This window comes from Aegilops tauschii, chromosome 6 (assembly GCF_002575655.3).
Source record: "Aegilops tauschii subsp. strangulata cultivar AL8/78 chromosome 6, Aet v6.0, whole genome shotgun sequence".
NCBI classification, from domain to species: domain Eukaryota; kingdom Viridiplantae; phylum Streptophyta; class Magnoliopsida; order Poales; family Poaceae; genus Aegilops; species Aegilops tauschii.
In genome coordinates, this window is record NC_053040.3 from 418,002,453 (window position 1) to 418,025,279 (window position 22,827).

Below are 22,827 nucleotides of genomic sequence, written 5' to 3' on the forward strand. Positions count from 1 at the left end.
TACACGGATATTCTCATAATTATGCACTTTTCTATCAATTGCTCGACAGTAATTTGTTCACCCACCGTAATACTTATGCTATCTTGAGAGAAGCCACTATTGAAACCTATGGCCCCCGGGTCTATTTTCCATCATATAAGTTTCCAATCTATTTTTACTTTGCAATATTTACTTTCAATCTTTATCATAAAAATACCAAAAATATTATCATCTCTATCAGATCTCACTTTTGCAAGTGGCAGTGAAGGGATTGACAACCCCTTTATCGTGTTGGTTGCAAGGTTCTTATTTGTTTGTGTAGGTACGAGGGACTTGCGTGTGGCATCCTACTGGATTGATACCTTGGTTGTCAAAAACTAAGGGAAATACTTACGCTACTTTGCTGCATCACCCTTTCCTCTTCAAGGGAAAAACCAACGCATGCTCAAGAGGTAGCACTACTGTCCTACAAAACTCTGCGCTTGGAGGCCCAACACATGTCTACAAGAATAAAGTTGCATAGTAGACATCAAGCTCTTTTCTGGCGCCGTTGCCGGGGAGGCTAGGTAAGCGGCACTCACACCCCGTCAACTAAGCTCTTTTCTGGTGCCGTTGTCGGGGAGGTGAGTGCTTGAAGGTATATCTTTAGATCTTCTAGTTTCTTGTTTTATCACTAGTTTGGTTCATAAAAGTAATCTACAAAAAACGGAATCGAGGTTGCATCATATTATTCATCTTTATAATGTAGTTTGTGAAAATGATGAAAAGGAAAATTGTGCTCAATTGATAGAAGAAGAATTCAATAGAATGTTTGGTATAAATGATGAGCATGATTGCAATGTTGTTAGTATGAATTCTTTGAATATCCATGATGCTAATGATATGCAAAGCCATAAGCTTGGGGATGCTATGTTTGATGAAGATGATATTTTTAGTCCCCCAAGATTTGATGTGCAAATGTGTTATAATGATCGTGTGCCTCCTATTTATGATGATTACAATGATGAAAGTGGATTTGGAGAGGTCATGACTTTTTTTAGTGATGAATCCACCATTTTGGATGAGGCTTCAATTGACTATGATAACAAAGTTGCTATCTATGACGATTATGGTGATGTCATGTATGCTATAAAGAATAATGATAACCATGAAACTTGTCATCATGATGTTAATTTTCAATCACATGATAGTTATTTTGTTGAGTTTGCTCCTACTACTATTCATGAGAATAAATTTTCTTATGTGGAGAGTAATAAAATTTCTATGCTTGTGGATCATGAAAAGAATGCTTTATATGATAGTCATATTGTTGAATTCATTCGTGATACCACTGAAAATTATGATGCGGGAGGAACTTATGCTTGTAGGAATTGCAATAATATCAAGTTTCCTCTCTATGTGTTGAAAGTTTTGAAGTTATGCTTGTTTTGCCTTCCTATGCTAGTTGATTCTTGTTCCCATAAGTTGTTTGCTCACAAAATCCCTATGCATAGGAAGTGGGTTAGACTTAAATGTGCTAGTCATGTGCTTCATGATGCTCTCTTTATGTTTCAATCCTTACCTTTTATGCGAGCATCATTGAACTCATCATGCCTAGCTAAAAGGCATTAAAGAAAAGCGCTTGCTGGGAGACAACCCAACACTTTTACCTACTGTTTTTGTGTGTTCACATGATTAGGCTACTGTAGTAATCATGTTTTATAGCTATTGTTTCAATAAAGTGCCAAGTAATCATGTTTTATAACTTTTGCTTCCAAAAACAGAATTGCTTAAATTCACTGGAATGTGATAAAATTCTGAATTTTTTACAGATGATTGATGTGCAAATTCTCTATGGTTTCCTATTTTTCAGAATTTTTGGAGTAGCAGAACTATGGTTATTCTGCAGATCATTACAGGCTGTTCTGTTTTTGACAGATTCTATTTTCAATGCATGGTTTGCTTGTTTCCTAGTTTCTATGGCTTATATTGCTCAATATAAATTGTGGAAATGATATGCTACAGTAGACATTGTGTGGAAACAATTATGAATCTTGTCTTTGACAGTACCAAAGTGAAATGGTTTTGCTCTTTATCATATTAACCTATCTCACAAAGTTCCGTTAAGTTTTGTGTGATTGAAGTTTTCAAGTTTTGGGTGAGATGTCGATATGAGGAGAATAAGGATTGACAAGACCCTAAGCTTGGGGATGCCCAAGGCACCCCAAGTTAATATCCAAGGAAGATCCAAGCAACTAAGCTTGGGGATGCCCTGGAAGGCATCCCCTCTTTCGTCTCCAATATTTTCGGTAACCTCACTTGGAGCTATATTTTCATTCATCACATGATATGAGTTTTACTTGGAGCGTCATTTTATTTTGTTAGGATTTTCTTGTTGCTTTCTATAATAATATTTTGCATCTTTTACTTCAATAAAAATGTCAAGGATAGCCTTCACCATGCTTATTTTGCAAGTATACATGTTGCTGTTTCAAAATACAAACTTTGCTGTCATTGTCTGGATTCTTCTGGAAAGTCACAACGTGATAAAATTTTGTAATTTTTACACAATATGCTATGATAAATTTTCTACAGTGTGGTAATTTTTCAGAATTTTTGGAGTTACAAAAGTATGAATTTTCTTGCATTCTTTATAGACTGTACTGTTTTGGCAGATTGTTGTTATGTTTGCATATGTCTGCTTGTTTAATGATTCTATTTGAGGATAGGAGTATTAAATACGCAGAGGCATTTAGTATGGAATGTTGAATAATAATTTTAGTGATTTGCTACAGTAGAGAATGATAAGGTTTTTGCATTGGTTTATACTAACTTATCTCACGAGTTCTTGTTGAGTTTTGTGTGGATGAAGTTTTTAAGATTTAGGGAAACCGTGGTATACAAGGAATTAAGGAGACACAAAAGCTCAAGCTTGGGGATGCCCAAGGCATCCCAAGATAATATTTCAAGAAGTCTCAAGCATCTAAGCTTGGGGATGCCCCGGTAGGCATCCCATTGATACGTCTCCAACGTATCTATAATTTTTTATTGTTCCATGCTATATTATATTCTGTTTTGGATGTTTAATGGGCTTTATTATACACTTTTATATTATTTTTGGGACTAACCTATTAACCGAAGGCCCAGCCCAAATAGCTGTTTTTTTGCCTATTTCAGTGTTCCGCAGAAAAAGAATATCAAACGGAGTCCAAACGGGATGAAACCTTTGGGAACGTGATTTTCGGAAAAAACGTGATCCAGAGGACTTGGAGTGGACGTCAAGCAACAGATGAGGAAGCCACGAGGTAGGGGGCGCGCCCTCCACCCTCGTGGGCCCCTCGTGGATCCACCGACCTACTTCTTCCTCCTATATATACCTACGTACCCCCAAACCATCAGAAGCGACCACGAAAACCTAATTCCACCGCCGCAACCTTCTATACCCGTGAGATCCCATCTTGGGGCCTTTTCCGGCGTCCTGCCGGAGGGGGCATTGATCACGGAGGGCTTCTACATCAACACCATAGCCTCTCCGATGATGTGTGAGTAGTTTACCTCAGAATTTTGGGTCCATAGTTATTAGCTAGATGGCTTCTTCTCTCTCTTTGGATCTCAATACAAAGTTCTCCTCGATTCTCTTGGAGATCTATTTGATGTAACTCTTCTTTTGCGGTGTGTTTGTCGAGATGTGATGAATTGTGGGTTTATGATCAAGATTATCTATGAACAATATTTGAATCTTCTCTGAATTCTTTTATGTATGATTGGTTATCTTTGCAAGTCTCTTCGAATTATCAGTTTGGTTTGGCCTACTAGATTGATCTTTCTTGCAATGGGAGAAGTGCTTAGCTTTGGGTTCAATCTTGCGGTGCTCGATCCCAGTGACAGTAGGGGAAACGACACGTATTGTATTGTTGCCATCGAGGATAAAAAGATGGGGTTTATATAATATTGCATGAGTTTATCCCTCTACATCATGTCATCTTGCTTAAAGCGTTACTCTGTTCTTATGAACTTAATACTCTAGATGCATGCTGGATAGTGGTCGATGTGTGGAGTAATAGTAGTAGATGCAGGCAGGAGTCGGTCTACTTGTCACGAACGTGATGCCTATATACATGATCATACCTAGATATTCTCATAACTATGCTCAATTCTATCAATTGCTCGACAATAATTTGTTTACCCACCGTAATACTTATGCTATCTTGAGAGAAGCCACTAGTGAAACCTATGGCCTCCAGTGTCGGTGTCAAAACCGGCGGATCTCGGGTAGGGGGTCCCGAACTGTGCGTCTAAGGCGGATGGTAAAAGGAGGCGGGGGACACGATGTTTACCCAGGTTCAGGCCCTCTCGATGGAGGTAATACCCTACTTCCTGCTTGATTGATCTTGATGATATGAGTATTACAAGAGTTGATCTACCACGAGATCATAGAGGCTAAACCCTAGAAGCTAGCCTATGGTATGATTGTTGTTGTCTTACGGACTAAACCCTTCGGTTTATGTAGACACCGGAGGGGGCTAGGGTTACACAGAGTCGGTTACAAGGGAGGAGATCTACACATCCGTATTGCCAAGCTTGCCTTCCACGCCAAGGAGAGTCCCATCCGGACACAGGATGAAGTCTTCAATCTTGTATCTTCATAGTCCAACAGTCCGGTCTAAGGATATAGATCGGCTGTCCAAGGACCCCCTAATCTAGGACTCCCTCAGTAGCCCCTGAACCAGGCTTCAATGATGATGAGTCCAGCGCGCAGATTGTCTTTGGCATTGCAAGGCGGGTTCCTCCTCTGAATATTCCATAGAAGATTTTGAACACAAGGATAGTGTCCGGCTCTACAAAAAAAATTCCACATACCACCGCAGAGAGAATAATATTTCCACAAATCTAATCTGCTGACAGCTTTTCTAAACGTGACGTTCTGCCGTGATCTGGTCATGACGAACCATTTTTCCGAGCCTGCCACTGCATGTGTTGCGAGGCGGTTTTGTTGGCACGTCTTGTCGAAGCAGAGATTGTGTCCCTCTTTTCACGGGATTCTCATCAATACGGGCGTGGGTAACCCAACCGCGCCATCAATTACGGCGCTTGGGGAATAAGCGGTTTTACCAGGCAAGTGGGGAGGCGCATAGTTCCTTCCGCCCTTATAAAGAGACAAGGATTCATCTTTTTCACCCACGCCCTCTTCCTCCTTGCTCATCCATTCTCGCGCACTTGAGCTCCAACACCCAAGTTCGCATTTTCTCCTCAAACCACTCCAAGCATGTCCGAAGCGGGAGGCAAGTGGATGGTCTCCTCCGTTACAGAGGAGGACATCACAAAGCTATGGGGAGCCGGATACCTGGCCGCGGATATCGCGCACTGGCTACCAGATGCGGGGCAGATCGTCCCTACTCCAGAACCCCATGAGAGGGTGGTATTTCTTACCCACTTCGTCCGCGGACTGGGATTTCCCCTCCACCCGTTTGTCCACGGGCTCATGTTCTACTACGGGCTGGACTTTCACGATCTGGCCCCCAATTTCATCCTCAACATCTTGGCATTTATCGTCGTGTGCGAGGCCTTCCTCTGCATCAAGCCCCACTTCGAACTGTGGCTGAAGACCTTCAAAGTTAAACCGAAGGTGGTGGTCGGCCAGCAAGCGGAGTGCGGAGGCGCCATGGTGGGCAAAATGCCCAACGTCACCTGGCTCGAAGGCTCCTATGTGGAGACCGTAAAGGGGTGGCAATCGGGGTGGTTCTACATCACCGAGCCGCGCGACACCAACTGGGTGGCGGCCCCCGAATTTTGATCCAGAATCCCCATGCGGCTCACCTCCTGGAAAGAGAAGGGCCTATCCTGGGGTTCCTCGGTAGAGCTGACCGGACTCCAGACCTGCGTCAAAAACATGATGAGCAAGAAAATCAAGCTTGTCAACATGGTCCAAGTCATGCTCTTCCGCCGGATCCTCCCGTGTCAAAGACGGGCATTTAATTTGTGGGAGTTTGACCCGGCCGAGCACCAGACGCTGCGAGAGCTCTTCAACACGACGCACAAGGACGTCTGGAAGGTGCTGTTCAAGGGCGCCGAGGTACCTCCTCCCCTTACCGAGGACCGCGGACTCAGCGCAAAGCGTCCTGCCAATCCGGTAAGTCTTTTTATATCTCATAAGATGTTCTTTTCCCCAGTATAACCACGCGCGGGATCTAAGCCTCCACGCCATTTAACAAGACTGGGTAGCGACAGCGGAGCAGATCGATTGTCCAGCCCCCTGCCCGAAGATCCAGCGGATGCTCTCCTAACGGAGATGCTGGTTCCGGCGCCTTATGAGGTGCCGGAGAAGAAGGCCAAGAAGAAGGCCACGGGGACCAGGAAGGGTCTTCGGCGCAAGGTTATATCGGACTCATCGTCCGAAAACACCGAGGTGCACTCCTCTCACGAAAACGAGGAGGAGGAAGAGGAAAGTTCTCCCCCTAGCCGGGGGGACAGGAAAAGGAAGGCCGCCCCATCAGGGGAGGCTGAAGGGTCCAAGAAGGGAAGGACCCTCCTCCCGGACTGCTCCACGACGGCCGCTTTCAGCGACGAGGAGTGGTTACCCAGGGAAAAGCCCCTGGCAAAGTCGTGAGTATCCGGATACCATAATAATTCTTGGTACGTCTGATTGTACTGTTTCTTATCACGCCGAACATGATTATGCAGTCCATCCCGGGCCCATATCGACGTATCTTCGTCGGATGATTCTTTGGGCCCGTCAGATATGAACAGCGATTCACTCCCGACCGCCTCCTCCCCCCGCCCTATGGACGACGCCGAGGTGTTGTCTCAAAGGGAACTGAACCGAGGGGAGACAGTTCTGGAGGCGCCCCAAGGCGACATTCCAGGCGCTGGGCGCACGAGGGACAAGACTCTCCTGGGCCCTAACGCCGGGGGCAGCAAGTCTAGCCCCAAGCTGAATACGGCGCCGGAACCTCCAGTGGTTCCGGATTCTGTCGGGCAACCCCTCGCTAAGGGGGGCAAGCCGTCTGTGCCGATGGCCTCTGTCCATCCAGAGGCATCGGACAACTTGCTGGAAGTGCTTTGCGGCGCTTCCATTGACGAAGAGCACCGCACTATTATGAGTGCGGTAGTCAAGAAGGTTCAGTCCGCCAAGAGCGGTCTGACTGAAGCCTGTGTTAGCCTCCTAATAGGCTTTGAGGTAAGTAATCAAATTATAAGAAAATGTTATAGCATAGACAGTAGCCCCTGATGCTCTGTTTGGTGTTCGCAAGGAAAGGCCGAACAGAGGATCAAATCATAATCACATGAGTCTAATCGAAATATGTCTATGTGAATAAGCAGGCTTCGCTGCTGGCCGCAGCCGCTTGCACGGCGGAGGTTGCCGCACTGAGGCGGGACCTTGAGCGGTCCAAGGAAGAGCTCGGCCTTACCAAGAGGCAACTCGAAGCGAACAAAGGTAAGTAGTACCCCGTCTGTTTATTGATAAAGAGAAAGAAATGTGGTTTGTTAGATCACATGATCGTTATGAATTTGCTAGGGGCCGCGACCGAAGTGGCGGCCCTGAAGAAGGCGCTGTCCGAGGCCGAAGTAAAAGCGGCCGTGGAGCGCACCGAGCGTGAGAGGCAAGAGGACCGCGTCGGCGAGGTTCAGCAAGAGCTCCGGGATTTCGTCAAGAAATATGAGTCCCTGGAGCGTGACTCTAAGATGCAAGGGTCCGAGCTTGCGAAGGCCCGTGAGAACGTACAAAATGCCAAGGCCGAAGCCCAGAAGGCCCTCCAGGAAATTGAGGCGGTTAAGAAGATAGCGATGGGTAAGGCAATCATTATGCAAAGCAAGCATGTGAAGGAAACTTTTCTTTTACTTACCCGAATTCGGAGCTCTCCAGGAGCGTTCGCAGATCTGCCTCGCAGCGTATCGGATGCCGCAGAGTTCTACCGGGCCGAGGAAGGGAGCTCGACGGAGAAGTTGTTCTGGTCTCAGTATACTGGGACCGAACATCCGCTGCCCCTGAGCGACCAGTTGAAGCAACTGGTCGAGCTGCACAAGGCGGCCGAACTGGCCATGAGGGGCCTCATAGTCCAGATGTGGCCTGGCGAGCCCCTACCTGGCAGCTATTTCGGCCTGGTAAGGCGACTTGTGAACGCCTGCCCATGGCTTGAAGTCATAAAGCGGTCTGTCTGCATTGAGGGTGCCCGTAGGGCCTTTGCCCATGCGAAAGTGCATTGGGCGATGATGGATGCCAAGAAGCTGGTGAAGGAGGGGCCGCCGGAGGGCAAGGAGCATCGCCACCCCGAAATGTATTATGACAGTGTCCTGAAGGGTGCCCGCCTTGTGGCGGAGGAATGTTCTAAGGATGTAATATTTGAATGAATGGACTCATGTGATCCTGTGATATGAAAACGAGTTCATGTGCGCTATATAACGCTGTGTTGATTTAAAATATTACCTTCTGTGCGGTCGTTTATAAAATCTGAGAGTTGGCTAGTCGTCGGCTTCTGCCCCCATGTAACTAGTACTGGGGTGTTCGGGATAAACCTGAGCACTCTTTATCCCAATTTTTGGCCCTTCGAAGGAGGTGTTCAGCACAACGAACCAGGCAATCGGACTATAAAGCTTTATCACTCTCACTTAGCCATAGAAGTCTACAATTTTAAATTTTGGCGAAGCCCCTAGTATTCGGAAGGCCGAATTGGGGCGCTATATACGCCTAAATCGCACAAGGCCGACTCCTCGCCCGAAGCGGAAAAAATCTTTAAGGATTTGAGACCTCTCGAACAGCAACCAGCTCTCGCCTTATCATGACAGTAAGTTTTCGGCTTTCTCTACTGAGGTGCTCGTCCGGAAGAACCGGGACACAATCGCAGTAGTTCTCCCAGTGCTACCTTAGCCGATATAGCGGAACGTAAGGTACCAAAACATGGGAGCCGGGCAAACCCAACTATTGACCCAAGACATGATTCAGAGCTGATGCATATAATGCTATAAGTTCGGGGTGCCACACTGTCGAAAGTGTCCGGACTTTTCGTGCCGTGTTATGGGGTATACTAAAGCCCCTGGCGCACTGATCGTACCAGAATGTACGAGTGCCATTTGTCGTAAATAAGCAGACAAGGAAAAAAAGAAATGCAATAATAGGCTAACGCTATACATTGTTGTTTAAGCAATACGTCAAAGCGTACATATACAAGTAGTGCAATAAGCAAAAAATAGGACTATTTGACATGTCCTATCCAAGGGCAAGCTGCGTATGGGTATGTAAAAACAGGTACATCGATCGTTATCAGAGACCACCTGGGATTTCCCTTGTACATCAGAGCTTCTTGCTTCCTTGGTATTTCCTTCCCGTAATGCGTCCAGCAATCAGACTGCCGGAAAGGGCTTCCAGAGAGTAAGGTCCTGAAAGAGAGAAAATGATAAAGGTATACAGCCCCTGGGGCGGTTGAGCCGCATTGTGGGATGTGTCCTAGCCGTGCCTCCGCCTATGCCCATGGTATTTTTAGTGCGTAATTATGTACGCGCGGCACAAATTTCGTCGCTTGCCTGGGACTAGGACGGAGGCCGAATTGCTAGGCGAGCTCTGAACGTGCCAGGCGATCCTGTTGCAGGTTACTCCGGACTCGCTTGAAGGTGTCCGGGGGCTTTATCGCCGAATTGGCGGTTTGCCTTAAAAGGCTGCTTTGTGCTTCTGCTGCGAGGGCCGCAGTGTGCTCCTCCGTGCAGAGCGAGCACTCTGTGTTTCCATTAACTGTTATAACCCCGCGTGGTCCTGGCATTTTGAGTTTGAGGTATGCATAATGCGGTACCGCATTGAATCTGGCAAATGCGGTTCGTCCGAGCAGTGCGTGATAGCCGCTGCGAAAGGGGACGATGTCGAAGATTAACTCCTCGCTTCGAAAGTTGTCCGGAGATCCGAAGACCACTGCCAGTGTGATTGAGCCCATGCAACAGGCCTCTACACCTGGGACTACACCTTTAAAGGTGGTTTTGGTGGGCTTGATCCTCGAGGGGTCTATGCCCATTTTGCGCACTGTATCCTGATAGAGCAGGTTCAGGCTGCTGCCACCGTCCATAAGGACGCGAGTGAGGTGAAATCCGTCAATGATGGGGCCAAGGACCAATGCGGCAGATCCGCCATGACGGATACTAGTGGGGTGGTCCCTGCGATCGAAGGTGATCGGACAAGAGGACCATGGTTGAACTTTGGGGCGACTGGCTCCATCGCATAGACGTCCCTTAGTGCATGCTTCCATTCCCTCTTGGGAATATGGGTTGCGTATATCATGTTCACCGTTTTCACTTGCGGAGGGAATCTCTTCTGTCCTCCTGTGTTCGGTGGCCGAGGCTCCTCCTTGTCGTCGCTATGCAGCCCCTTGTCCTTGTTTTCGGCATTCAACTTGCCAGCCTGCTTGAATACCCAGCATTCTCTGTTGGTGTGATTGGCTGGCTTATCGGGGGTGCCGTGAATTTGACACGAGCGATCGAGTATATGGTCCAAACTGGACGGGCCCAGATTACTTCTTTTGAACGGCTTCTTCCGCTGACCGGATTTAGAGCCACTGAATTCGGCATTGACTGCCGTGTCTTCGGCGTTGTCGCCGTTGTTGCGGCGCTTGTGTCTGTTGCGATGTGGTCTGCCGTTAGTATCTTTGGTGTCTGAATTGCCAGGATTTCTTGTTGTGCTGTTGTTGCGAGCCAGCCAACTGTCCTCGCCCGCGCAAAAGCGGGTCATGAGTGTCATGAGGGCTGCCATGGACTTCGGCTTCTCTTGGCCGAGGTGTCGGGCGAGCCACTCGTCCCGGATGTTATGTTTAAATGCCGCCAAGGCCTCGGCATCTGGACAGTCAACATTTTGGTTCTTTTTAGTTAGGAACCGAGTCCAGAATTTCCTGGCCGATTCCCCTGCCTGTTGGGTTATGTGGCTCAAGTCATCAGCATCCGGTGGTCGCATATAAGTGCCCTGGAAGTTGTCAAGGAATGCGTCTTCCAAATTCTCCCAACTGCCAATGGAATTTGCTGGCAGGCTATTCAGCCAATGCCGAGCTGGTCCTTTGAGTTTTAGTGGGAGGTACTTGATGGCATGTAGATCGTCACCGCGGGCCATGTGGATGTGGAGGAGGAAATCCTCGATCCATACTGCGGGGTCTGTTGTGCCATCATATGACTCAATGTTCACAGGTTTGAATCCTTCTGGGAATTCATGATCCATTACTTCATCGGTGAAGCATAGGGGGTGTGCGGCGCCTCTGTGCCGGGCTATGTCACGATGCAGTTCATACGAGTCTTGTCTGCTGTATTCGGCCCGGCCGGATTTGCTTTTAGTGTATCCGGCGTGACGATCATCGTCACACGTTGGGGCGCGACCCCGTGATCCGTGGATCGATCTTGTATGTCCTGCTTTGTTTTCCAATACGTCTCGCAGGTTCCGCGTGTTGCCCCCGGCCTTGGTATTTTTGTTTGAATTGCGGCGGGGTGCGAGCTGGACTTCGGGCTGATATGCCCCTCTGTCTCGGCCACGAGGTGGCCGATCAGCCGCATCATACACTGGTGATGTAGGTTTTAATGCTTCCTCCTCGAGTTGGGGTAGCAACCTGCGCTTTGGGTAACTCTTGGTTGGGCGCTCGAGTTCGTATTCCTCGGCCGCCAGGACTTCAGTCCATCTATCCGCTAGTAGATCTTGATCAGCTCGAAGCTGTTGTTGCTTTTTCTTCAGGCTGTTTGCTGTGGCTATAAGCCGGCGCTTGAAGCGCTCCTGCTCGACGGGATCCTCAGGCACGATAAATTCTTCGTAGCCGAGGCTCACCTCGTCTTCGGAGAGAGGCATGTAATTTTCATCCTCTGATTCTCCGTCTGCTGCCTGTACCGGAGGGCTAGCTTGTTCATCCTCCCGCTCGAGGTCTGGCTGGAGGGGATTGTCGTCGTCTTCGGCACTATCCGGAGCGTTATTGTCTCTTGTGCCGGTATCGCTGCTTTTGCGATGGCGGGACTTAGAGCGGCGCCGCTGACGTCGGTGCTTGGATTGCTTCTTGGAGGGATTATCCTCCGTTGTCTTATCACCATCGCCTTCTTTGGGGGTGTCCACCATGTATATATCATATGATGAGGTGGCAGTCCAGTGCCCTGTGAGCGGTGGTTCATGTTCGTCTCCTGCATTGTCGTCCATACCAGCGATGTCTTCGGAGACGAAATCGAGCATGTCGGTTAAATCGTCGACAGTGGCTACTAAGTGGGTGGTGGGTGGGGAGCGAATTTCTTCGTCGTCCGCATCCCATTCTAGCCAGACATAGTTCGGCCAAGGGTCTCCTGACAAGGAGAGAGACCTCAATGAGTTTAGCACGTCGCCCAGTGGTGAGTGCTGAAAGATATCCGCGGAGGAAAACTCCATAATCGGTGCCCAATCGGATTCGATAGGCACAGACACAGGCGGCTCAGAGCCCGTGGCCGGGGACGAATCCAGGTGTCCGGCAACACGGGTCTCATAGGAAGTGAAGTCAGCATTCGGCTCTATCACCGCTGAGTGCGCGGCCTTCGTGGCGGGGTCCATCCACCCGTCCTCGGATGGCGCAATCTGCTCCGGATTGAGGGCTGGAGTAGTTGCAGGTGTGATCTCCCGAACACTGTTCGACGGCAGAGCTAAGTCATGCCCGTCGTGACTGTGCGGCGCACCTGACATGGGCTCGAATCCGTCGAAGATCAAGTCTCCGCGGATGTCGGCAGTATAGTTCAAGTTTCCAAACCTGACCTGATGGCCAGGGGCGTAGCTTTCGATCTGCTCCAGATGGCCGAGCGAGTTGGCCCGCAGTACGAAGCCGCTGAATACGAAGATCTGTCCGGGGAGGAAAACCTCACCTTGGATCGCATCGTTGCCGATGATCGAAGGAGCCATCAAGCCTTATGGTGACGGCACAGTGGAACTCTCAATGAAAGCACCAATGTCGGTATCAAAACCGGCGGATCTCGGGTAGGGGGTCCCGAACTGTGCGTCTAAGGCGGATGGTAACAGGAGGCGGGGGACACGATGTTTACCCAGGTTCGGGCCCTCTCGATGGAGGTAATACCCTACTTCCTGCTTGATTGATCTTGATGATATGAGTATTACAAGAGTTGATCTACCGCGAGATCATAGAGGCTAAACCCTAGAAGCTAGCCTATGGTATGATTGTTGTTGTCCTACGGACTAAACCCTCCGGTTTATATAGACACCGGAGGGGGCTAGGGTTACACAGAGTCGGTTACAAGGGAGGAGATCTACACATATGTATTGCCAAGCTTGCCTTCCACACCAAGGAGAGTCCCATCCGGACACGGGACAAAGTCTTCAATCTTGTATCTTCATAGTCCAATAGTCCGGCCAAAGGATATAGTCCGGCTGTCCGAGGACCACCTAATCCAGGACTCCCTCACCTGGGTCTATTTTCCATCATATTAATCTACCGTCAACAAGCTATTACTTTTGCCGTTTACTTTGCTTTTTTACTTTTACTCTTTATCATAAAAATACCAAAATTATTATCTTATCATCTCTATCAGATCTCACTCTCGTAAGTGACTGTGAAGGGATTGACAACCCCTTTATCGTGTTGGTTGTGAGGTTCTTATTTGTTTGTGTAGGTGCGTGGGACTCGAGTATAGTCTCCTACTGGATTGATACCTTGGTTCTCAAAAAACGAGGGAAATACTTACGCTACTTTACTGCATCACCCTTTCCTCTTCAAGGGAAAACCAATGCAGTGCTCAAGAGGTAGCAAGAAGGATTTCTGGCGCCGTTGCCGGGGAGTCTACGCACAAGTCAAGACATACCAAGTACCCATCACAAACTCTTATCCCTCGCATTACATTATTTGCCATTTGCCTCTTATTTTCCTCTCCCCCACTTCATCCTTGCCATTTTATTCGCCCTCTCTTTCCGCTCGCCTTTCTTTCGCCATGTCTGAATCTGGGGAGGTTATCGCTAATGAAGGCAATAATAATAATGTGGGAAATTTTGATGCCTTCGAGGATCCTCTTGAGGAACCTACTATCTTGCATACTAAAAGGTTCCGAGTCGGTAGTGGTAATATTATTGGGAAAGGAGTTATTCAAGATTTCTTTACTTGTGCCGGTGCTTTACCCATCATGGGTGGCTTTATTCTTCACAGAACTAGTAGCCTTGCGGATGCAATATCTTTGCTCGTAGTTGAACTTGAAAGGCAATTTCTTCATATGCATCCTTGCATACAAAGAATTTTCCTAGAATTTTCTAATATTGAGTACTCTTCTGTTAAGCGTGCCGCTACTATCTTTTTGGCCCATGAGTTTAGATTTATAATGAAGGAGGCTAAAGAAATTTTTGCGCATTATAGGGTGGATGCTGGCCATCCTCCCATAGAAGCTATCCTTTTTAATCAAGAAGACATAATGCGTTTACAATCTTTGGATCATGTTGCCTATAATGAAAACCTTAGAAAAAGGTTCCTACCGATGTTTTAGTTGATAGAATTTCTGAACTTAACGACGACTTTGCTATTCAGAATAATGGGTTAGGTTTTCTCTTGAGCAAAGACTTGTGACTTTTTGTCAATAGAACGCTTGTAATGATGAGTTGGTTGTGCAATATAAGGGGCCAAGGGAGGAACCCATACCTCCCGAGCTTGATCTTGGGGACTTTTGTCCTATTAAATTTAACCCCTTTGATTACTTTTGCTTGCCACAAAGGAAACTTGCTGCTGAACGTAGAGAATACGAAAGGAGTTTTCATGATTTTCCTTACCATTATTATGGCAGTACCTAGATCTATCCTTGCTTTTATGCCTAGCTAAGGGCGTTAAACGATAGCGCTTGTTGGGAGGCAACCCAATTTTATTTTTATTTTTTTGCTTTTTTGTTCTGTTTAGGAATAATTCTTTGATCTAGCCTCTGGTTAGATTTGTTTTTGTGTTTTAATTAGTGTTTGTGCCAAGTTAAACCTATAGGATCTTCTTGGATGATAGTTATTTGATCTTGCTGAAAATACCAGAAACTTTCTGTTCACGAAAACAATTGTTAAAAATTACCAGAACGTGATATAATACTGATTCCAATTGCAGCAGATCAATAAACAAATTATTTAGGTCGTCCTATTTTGGTAGAATTTTTAGAGGTCCAAAAGTTTGCGTTAGTTACAGATTACTACAGACTGTTCTATTTTTGACAGATTCTGTTTTTCGTGTGTTGTTTGCTTATAAGTGCGTTGAATACTAAGAAAAGTTTGATGCTTGATGATTGTTTTGAGATATGGAGGTAGTGATATTAAAGTTGTGCTAGTTGAGTAGTTGTGAATTTGAGAAATACTTGTGTTGAAGTTTGCAAGTCCCGTAGCATGCACGTATGGTAAACATTGTGTAACAAATTTGAAACATGAGGTGTTCTTTGATTGTCCTCCTTATGAGTGGCGGTCGGGGACGAGCGATGGTATTTTCCTACCAATCTATCCCCCTAGGAGCATGCGCGTAGTGCTTGGTTTTTGATGACTTGTAGATTTTTGCAATAAGTATGTGAGTTCTTTATGACTAATGTTGAGTCCATGGATTATACGCACTCTCATCCTTCCATCATTGCTAGCCTCTTCGGTACCGTGCATTGCCCTTTCTCACCTTGAGAGTTGGTGCAAACCTCGCCGGTGCATCCAAACCCCATAATACGATACTCTCTATCACACATAAACCTCCTTATATCTTCCTCAAAACAGCCACCATACCTACCTATTATGGCATTTCCATAGCCATTCCGAGATATATTGCCATGCAACTTTCCACCGTTCCGTTTATCATGACATGTTTCATCATTGTCATATTGCCTTACATGATCATGTAGTTGACATCGTATTTTTGGAAAAGCCACCATGCATATTTTTCATACATGTCGCTCTTGATTCATTGCACATCCCGGTACGCCGCCGGAGGCATTCACATAGAGTCATACTTTGTTCTAGTATCGAGTTGTAATCATTGGGTTGTAAATAAATAGAAGTGTGATGATCATCATTCATAGAGCATTGTCCCAATAAAAAAAAGAGAAAGGCCAAAAAAAGGAAAGGCCCAAAAAAATAAAAAAAAGAAGGGACAATGCTACTATTCCTTTTTTCCCATACTTGTGCTTCAAAGTAGCACCATGATCTTTGTGATAGAAAGTCTCTTATTTTGTCACTTTCATATACTAGTGGGAATTTTTCATTATAGAACTTGGCTTGTATATTCCAAGAATGGGCTTCCTCAAATGCCCTAGGTCTTCGTGAGCAAGCAAGTTGGATGCACACCCACTTAGTTTCTTTTTGTTGAGCTTTCATGCATTTATGGCTCTAGTGCATTCGTTGCATGGCAATCCCTACTCCTTGCATTGACATCAATCGATGGGCATCTCCCTAGCTCATTTATTAGCCGCGTCAATGCGAGACTTTCTCCTTTTTTTGTCTTCTCCACATAACCCCCATCATCATATTCTATTCCACCCATAGTGCTATATCCATGGCTCACACTCATATATTGCGTGAAAGTTGAAAAAAGTCTGAGATTACTAATGTATGAAACAATTGCTTGGCTTGTCATCGGGGTTGTGCATAATGAGAACATTCTTGTGTGACGAAAATGGAGCATGACCAAACTATATGATTTTGTAGGGATGAACTTCCTTTGGCCATGTTATTTTGAGAAGACATAATTGCTTAGTTAGTATGCTTGAAGTATTATTACTTTTATGTCAATATTAAACTTTCATCTTGAATCTTTCGGATCTGAATATTCATACCACAAATAAGAGAATTACATTGAAAATTATGCTAAGTAGCATTCCACATCAAAAATTCTGTTTTTTATCTAGGACGAGCAGGAATTAAGCTTGGGGATGCTTGATACGTCTCCAACGTATCTATAATTTTTGATTGTTCCATGCTATATTATATTCTGTTTTGGATGTTTAATGGGATTTATTATACACTTTTATATTATTTTTGGGACTAACCTATTAACCGGAGGCCCAGCCCAAATTGCTGTTTTTTGCCTATTTCAGTGTTTCGCAGAAAAAGAATATCAAACGTAGTCCAAACGGAATGAAACCTTCGGGAACGTGATTTTCGGAACAAACATGATCCAGAGGACTTGGACTGGACGTCAAGTAACAGATGAGGAAGCCACGAGGTAGGGGGGCGCGCCCTCCACCCTCGTGGGCCCCTCGTGGATCCACCGACCTACTTCTTCCTCCTATATATACCTACGTACCCCCAAACCATCAGAAGCGACCAAGAAAACCTAGTTCCACCGCCGCAACCTTCTATACCCGTGAGATCCCATCTTGGGGCCTTTTCCGGCGTCCTGCCGGAGGGGGCATTGATCATGGAGGGCTTCTACATCAACACCATAGCCTCTCCGATGATGTGTGAGTAGTTTACCTCAGACTTTTGGGTCCATAGTTATTAGCTAGATGGCTTCTTCTCTCTCTTTGGATCTCAATACAAAGTTCTCCTCGATTCTCTTGGAGATCTATTTGATGTAACTCTTCTTTTGCGGTGTGTTTGTCGAGATCCGATGAATTGTGGGTTTATGATCAAGATTATCTATGAACAATATTTGAATCTTCTCTGAATTCTTTTATGTATGATTGGTTATCTTTGCAAGTCTCTTCGAATTATCAGTTTGGTTTGGCCTACTAGATTGATCTTTCTTGCAATGGGAGAAGTGCTTAGCTTTAGGTTCAATTTTGCGGTGCTCGATCCCAGTGACAGTAGGGGAAACGACACGTATTGTATTGTTGCCATCGAGGATAAAAAGATGGGGTTTATATCATATTGCATGAGTTTCTCCCTCTACATCATGTCATCTTTCTTAAAGCGTTACTCCATTCTTATGAACTTAATACTCTAGATGCATGCTGGATAGAGGTCGATGTGTGGAGTAATAGTAGTAGATGCAGGCAGGAGTCGGTCTACTTGTCACGGACGTGATGCCTATATACATGATCATACCTAGATATTCTCATAACTATGCTCAATTCTATCAATTGCTCGACAGTAATTCGTTTACCCACCGTAATACTTATGCTATCTTGAGAGAAGCCACTAGTGAAACCTATGGCCCCCGGGTCTATTTTCCATCATATTAATCTACCGTCAACAAGCTATTACTTTCGCCGTTTACTTTGCTTTTTTTACTTTTACTCTTTATCATAAAAATACCAAAAATATTATCTTATCATCTCTATCAGATCTAACTCTCGTAAGTGACCGTGAAGGGATTGACAACCCCTTTATCACGTTGGTTGCGAGGTTCTTATTTGTTTGTGTAGGTGCGTGGGACTCGAGTGTAGTCTCCTACTGGATTGATACCTTGGTTCTCAAAAACCGAGGGAAATACTTACGCTACTTTTCTGCATCACCCTTTCCTCTTCAAGGGAAAACCAGCGCAGTGCTCAAGAGGTAGCACCCACCTTTCTTCATCAACAATTATCGCTTAGTATCAGTTGATCCTAAGTTTTTGCTTCTTCACATGATGTGTGCTATTCTTGGATTGTCATTTTGTTTTGTTTTGCTTGCTGTTTAATAAAATACTTAGATCTGAAAGTTCTTAAATAAGAGAGTTCTCAAATAGCTACCCCTTTACATAACTACTCGCTTGATCTTCACTTATATCTTTGTGGAGTAGTTTGTCATTTACTATTGTGCTTCACTTATATCCTTGAAGTAAATTGTTGAATAAATTGAACGTAATGAATTTGAAGTTATATGTTCATATCATGCCTAGTGGTAGCTTCACATTGGGTTTAGAAAGTGAAATCTTTTGAAGCTTGACAATCACAATATTGGTCATACAAGCAATTCCTGAATAATTACTATAAGGAAGAGAACTTTCACATGCAAATACACTATCTTGGAAATCTTTTGTGATTGTGAGCCCCCATCAAAATATTATATGCCAAAATTGCTAATGTTGGACAAGGAAGACAACGTAATGATTTATGTTTGTTCATATTCACATAGAAGTTATATTGTCATAGATCCTTCAACATGTGGTGCTTGCCCCCATCTTTGCTAGCCAAAAATTCCGCACTAATAGAGATACTACTTGTGCATCCAAAAGAACCCAAATCTTATTTTCAAGAGTCCACCATACCTACCTAGGGATTGAGCAAGATCCCTCAAGTAAGTTGTCATCGGTGCAATAAGGCAATAAAAATTGCTTCTAAAAGTGTGAGATCATTTAGTGTAAGAGAAAATTGAGCGTTGTACGAACTTGTGATGGTGAAGAATAAAAGCGACAGACTGCATAATAAAGGTTGCTATCATAAGGGGCAATATAACGTGACATTGTTTTGCACTAAGGGGTTGAGCATACAAACAAATAAGCGCATGGCAACCTCTGCTTCCCTCTGCGAAGGGCCTATCTTTTACTTTTATGTATTTACTTTTATGCAAGAGTCAAAGTTTTTCTCTCTATTCCTTTTTATTTTTCTCCTTTGGCAAGCATCATGTGGTGAGGAAAGATCTAGGCACATATATCCAGTTGGATATGGGTGGCATGAGTTATTATTGTTGACATCACCCTTGAGGTGAATACATTGGGACGCGAAATTATAAGCCCCCATCTTTCTATGTGTCCGGTTGAAACGTTTTGCTCATGTGTATGCGGTGAGTGTTAGCAATCATAGAAGACTATATGATGGTTGAGTATGTGGAGCTCTTACTTAGTCTCTGTTGAATAAGTTGAATTGCAATTGTTTGGTGACTGAGAACATAGGTTGTTGAGTTTCAAGAGAATTCATTGTTTGAACCTTAACATGTGAATTGGTTGCTACTTTAACATGAGAAGTTTTATAAGAAAGAGTTGTTGTTATCATGCTAGGAAAAGTGATTGAAATTATCATTGATCAAACTTATGCACTTTGCTAGCATTCACACTTCATAAATTATTTCTTTTATCATTTACCTACTCAAGGACGAGTAGGAATTAAGCTTGGGATGCTGATACATCTCCAATGTATCTATAATCTATGAAGTATTCATGCCATGTTTACAACAATTTTATATGGTTTTGGTATGATTTGCATAGAAACAATGAGCTATGAGTTTTGGAAGCATTTTAAGGATGGCAGACCAAAAAGCATATTTAGGAGTGGATGTGTGATACGTCTCCAATCTATCTATAATTTATGAAGTATTCATACCATGTTTACAACAATTTTATATGGTCTTGGTATGATTTGCATGGAACTAACCCGGACTGACGCTGTTTTCAGCAGAACTACCGTAGTGTTGTTTTTTGTGCAGAAATGAAAGTTTTCCAAATGAGCTGAAACTTTTTGGTTATTTTTTTTGGAACAAAAGAGACCCCCGAGGCTTTGTGGGAGGGCCAGAAGAGCCACGAGGCGGGCACAACCCACCAGGGCGCGCCTGGTGGGCCAGGCTCGCCCAAGTGGGTTGTGCTCACCTCGAGGCCCATCTTCGCGTGAAACCGATGCCAAAAAATCCTATAAATAGAGAAACCATTAGAAGTAACCCTAGATCAGAAGTTCAGCCGCCGCAAGGTTCTGTAGCCACAAGAAACCAATCTAGACCCCGTTCCGGCACCCTGCCGGAGGGGGGAATCATCACTAGTGCCCAGTTTCATCATCCCGGCGGCCACCACGATGAGGACGGAGTAGTCCACCCTCGGGGCTGAGGGTTTGTAAAAGTAGCTATGTGTTTAATCTATCTCTTTCGTGATCTTGAGATGTCACGATCTTGATGTATCGCGGGCTTTGTTAATATAGTCGGATCATATGGTGTTTTCCCCTCTCTATCTTGTTGTGATGAATTGAGTTTTCCCTTTGAGATTTCGTTGTTATCGGATTGAGTACTTTCATGGATTTGAGAGCACTTGATATATGTCTTGCATATGAATACTGGTGGTGACATTGGGGTATCGTATCGATTCACTTGATATATGTTTTGGCACTCAACTCGCGGATTCCCGAAGTGAGATTGGGGTAATCTATGCATAGGGGTTGATGCACGTTCTTGTCTTTGTTTCTCCGGTAGAAATCTTGGGGCACTCTTTGAGGTTCTTTGTGTTGGATTGAATATTATGAATCTGAATTTTCTCTGGTGTTATTTTAGTACAAACTCTTGGTTAGATCGATCGGAAAGAATAGCTTTGAGGTGGTTTCGTACCCTACAAACAATTCCGTCTTATGTTCTCCGCTATATAGGAACTTTGGAGTGATTCTTCATCGCACTTTGAGGGATGATTATATGATCCAATTATATTAGCATTGTTGAGAGATTGCACTAGTGAAAGTACGGACCCTAGGGCTTGTTTTCAATACCATTTGTGCTCACTTTTACCGATTGCTTCCTTGCTGTTTTTATTTATTCAGATTATAAAAATATATTTCTACCATCCATATTACACTTTTATCACCATCTCTTCGCTGAACTAGTGCACCTATACAATTTTCCATTGTATTGGGTGTGTTGGGGAGACAAGAGATTTCTTGTATTTGGTTGTAGGGTCGTTTGAGAGAGATTATCTTCATCCTACGCCTCCCACGGATTGATAAACCTTAGGTCATCCACTTGAGGGAAAATTTATACTGTCCTACAAAACTCTGCGCTTGGAGGCCCAACACGTGTCTACAAGAATAAAGTTGCGTAGTAGACATCAAGCTCTTTTCTGGCGCCGTTGCCGGGGGGCTAGGTAAGCGGCACTCACACCCCGTCAACTAAGCTCTTTTCTGGCGCCATTGCCGAGGAGGTGAGTGCTTGAAGGTATATCTTTAGATCTTGCAATTTAATCTTTTAGTTTCTTTTTTTATCACTAGTTTGGTTCATAAAAGTAAACTACAAAAAAATGGAATTGAGGTTGCATCATATTATTCATCTTTATAATGTATTTCGTGAAAATGATGAAAAGGAAAATTGTGCTCAATTGATAGAAGAAGAATTCAATAGAATGTTTGGTATAAATGATGAGCATGATTGCAATGTTGTTAGTATGAATTCTTTGAATATCCATGATGCTAATGATATGCAAAGCCATAAGCTTGGGGATGATATGTTTGATGAAGATGCTATTTTTAGTTCCCCAAGATTTGATGTGCAAATTTGTTATAATGATTGCATGCCTCCTATTTATGATGATTACAATGATGAAAGTGGATTTGGAGAGGTCATGACTTTATTTAGTGACGAATCCACCATTTTGGATGAGGCTTCAATTGCCTATGATAACAAAGTTGCTATCTATGATGATTATGGTGATGACATGTATGTGATACGTCTCCAACGTATCTATAATTTTTGATTCTTCCATGCTATTATATTATCTGTTTTGGATGTTTAATGGGATTTATTATACACTTTTATATTATTTCCGGACTAACCTACTAACCCAAGGCCCAGTGCAAATTGCTGTTTTTTTGCCTATTTCAGTGTTTCGCAGAAAAGGAATATCAAACGGAATCCAAACGGAATGAAACCTTAGGGAGAGTGATTTTTGGAACAAACGTGACCGAGAGGACTTGGAGTGGACGTCAAGAAAGAAGCGAGGTGGCCACGAGGCAGGGAGGCACGCCTGCCCCCTGGGCGCGCCCCACCCTCGTGGGCCCCTCGCAGCTCCACCGACCTACTTCTTCCCCCTATATATACCCATATACCCCGAAAACATCCAGGAGCACCACGAAACCCTATTTCCACTGCTGCAACCTTCTATACCCATGAGATCCCATCTTGGGGCCTTTTTCGGCGCTCCGCCGGAGGGGGAATCGATCACGGAGGGCTTCTACATCAACACCATAGCCTCTCCGATGATGTGTGAGTAATTTACCTCAGACCTTCGGGTCCATAGTTATTAGCCAGATGGCTTCTTCTCTCTCTTTGGATCTCAATACAAAGTTCTCCTCGATCTTCTT